Genomic DNA, 3,352 nt, shown 5'->3' with positions numbered 1-3,352 from the left:
AACAATTTAGCCAAACCAACATCCATAATTATTCAAGTCAATCAAATAATACATAAGGCAGATACAATCACCAAATACATAATATATCACATCAGTATCCATATGTAATAATTTCAATACATAAAACATAGTTTCTGCAAAGTGCCCCTACCTCAAAACGTAAATCCATAACCCAAACGTCTCACAGAGTCCTTTTCGCTTCAACCCGAACTGATGGCAACCAAAACCTCAGCTCTCAGCCACTTTCGCAATAACCATAGCAACACTAATCGCAACATACGATAATCAGGACTCAATCCACGCTATCAGAACTCATATTCATTAACCATACACAACAAAATACTAACGCGAGGCTTTTCGAAACATAATTTCTTACCGGAATGACAACACGAAGCAGCTGCGATTTTGAACCGGCGGCAACAACAACTCTGGTGGCGGCCAGAAACTCTGGTGGATCAACTGGAAAAACCGCACAGTATCAAAACCATCTCGAAAACCAAAAAAGTAGAAACCTCAAATGAAACCCTTACCGGCAACGGCAGAAGTAGCCAGAAGCTCCAGCGGTGGTTCCGCTGGCCTCAAAACTCCGGTAGCAATGCTGTCAGACTCCGATGGTGTTTCAGGGCAGCTCCGGTGGCAGAAAAGTTTTCCGGTGACCATACACAGCAGACCCCCAATGATAGCAGCAACTAGGAGACCGGTGGCCACGGCGGCAGACTCTGATGGCACGGCAGCAAGGGCAGTGGAACCACCCCCGGCGACGGGGATACCCTCTCCCACAACCATGGCAGCAGCGGCGATGGAAGGGCAGCGTTGCTTCCTCGTGACTCATCCCTTTCCCTCTTCTCTGTTCGCAGCTTCAATAGCGACGACATGGGATGGGTTCGATGGCGGCGATGAGACGGGCTGGTCGGCGACGGAGAGAACGGCGCAGGCAAGACGCGGCGGACGGTGGCAGGAGCACGGCCTCCTCTTCTTTCTCTCTCAAATCTCCCCGCTGGTCGGGACGCTGACCCCGCGCCTCTCTCTTCCTTCGACTCACCCTGACGACGGACTCCAGGGCGGCGGCGACAGCTCAAGGCGTAGCCTCCCTCCAACACCCAGCGACGATGCAGCGGTAGTGGGCTCCTCGCCGGCGCCGCTCCTTCTCTCTTCCCTTCTCCCAATTTCTACCTCCCCTTTCTTTCTCTTCGTTAGTTTCTCAAGGAATAGTGTGTGTGTGTGCGTGTTTCACATAGGGCTGCACAGAAGGAGGATGAAGGAAAGCCTGGAGGCTGCGCAGCGGGAAGGAGATTAGTTTTAGGGAATGGGTGTATCAAAATTAGGGTTAAGCTTAATTTTGTAATTTCAAATAAAAGTAGGGGTAATATAGTAATTGAAACTCAATTAAATCCAACACTAATTATATATAGAAAATACTATTTGTTCATCACTTTCACAAATTATTTTCAATAAAATGTCCCAACCAAATAATTAGAAATAATATACTTAATTTCTTCATTTTCCAAAATAGCAATATTAATATTTAAAATATTAATTACTTATTCCAAATCATATAAAATTCTTATTATTTCACAACTACCAACTTTATAATTCAAATATAGAAAATAATCCAATAATTATAAAATTGGATATTAATCATAACTCATCTCAAATCCAATAAATCAAAACTTGCCTTAATTACCTTTAATAAAATAATTTCTGAAATTAAGGCTCTAAATAACTATATGATTTGAGACTTTATCATAAAAAGACTTTTCAAAGATTTTAGGCCTTACAGAACTGATGTCTCGAGAAGTCTCCAACGAAGTCATGGATTAGCCGTCTAAGAGATGTATCCTCAAGATAGTGGTTTAGTAATTTCCGATGAAAGAAGCTCACTGAACCCATATAGAACAGAGATAATTTGTGACGGTTGAATTCATTCATAAGGTTGAAGAACGAAGATGCATCTTAGGAGAGAATCAAACACGAATTGAAATAGAGCACTAGTACTTTTATTAATCCATAAAACTCAGCAGAGCTCCTAACCTTAATCTAGGAGGTTTAGTGACTCATACTGTACAATGAAACTCGAAAATATGAAAATAATGTTCTCTGGTGGTCGAAGATCCTAAAACAAGGGTGATCTTCTCCTATATATACTAATTTAATAACTAAGGATTATAGAAATATGATAGGCTTAGGCTTGCAGTACGAAAATCCACTTTCGAGGCCCACTTGGTGAGTGTTTAGGCTGAGCTAAGGGTGTCTCCATGTGCTAGTAGGATCCTTGGGCGTTGAACGCCCACTTTGGACTCCCCTTTGGGCGTTGGACGTTAGCTGCTCCCTTTTCGGCGTCCAACGCTAGAAAATGGGGTAGATGACTGGCATTGAACGCTTGTTTTGGGCATTCATCTCCAAAGAAAAATATAGACTATTATATATTTCTTTATAGACCTGGATGTTAGCTTTCCATATCCATTGAGAATGCTCCATTTGAATATCTGTATCTCCATAAATGCTTGCTGGAGTGCACGGAGGTCAGATCTTGACAGCATCTGCTACGCTTTCCTTGCCTCTGAATCAGCCTTTGTCAAAACTCTCAGATTTTAGCCAGAAAATACCTAAAATAACCATAAAACACAACAACTCATTAAAATCCAAAAATGTGAATTTTACACTAAAACCTATGAAAATATAGTGAAACTTAAATAAAACATAACAAAAACTATATGAAAATGATGTCAAAAAGTGTGTAAAATATCCGCTCATCACAACACCAAACTTAAAATGTTGCTTGTCCCCAAGCAACTAAAAACAAGGTAGGATAAAATAAGAATAAGATACAATAGTTTTCAATGAAGTTCAGTTTCAATTAGATGAGCAGGACTTAGTAGTGATGACAAGTCATCATATACCCATTTTTCAAGCTAATTTCACTTGTTTTATTAGTCTTTATGCACTTTCTTGCATCCTAAGTAAGTGATTTGGAATGAAAATGCATAACTTCTTTAAATCAAACAACCACCATGAAATTAATGTTAACTCATAAGGTTTAAGCTGAATTTAATTGATTTTTAATTGATTTATAAGCCTTGTGAATTTAGTGATACTTTGAGTGGTTATTTTGGTTGATTGTAGGTGAAGAAAAGAAGAAAAGAGAAAGCGTGGCCTAAGAAAGTGTGGCCAAAGGAGAAAAGGCGTGGCGCATAAAGGAGAGAGCAAGTATTGCCCTCCACAAGGGCACACTGCCCTCTAGGAGGGCAACATAAGGGAACAAGGCTTGATGAGGCAACTCTGCCCTGCCCACGACAAGGGCAGAGCACAAAATTGTGCCTTGGATCAAAGAAGAGAAAAACCTTGCCCTGCC

The sequence above is a fragment of the Arachis duranensis genome, chromosome 5 (assembly GCF_000817695.3).
Source record: "Arachis duranensis cultivar V14167 chromosome 5, aradu.V14167.gnm2.J7QH, whole genome shotgun sequence".
Classification (NCBI taxonomy): Eukaryota; Viridiplantae; Streptophyta; class Magnoliopsida; order Fabales; family Fabaceae; genus Arachis; species Arachis duranensis.
Note: the sequence above shows the minus strand (reverse complement) of the source record.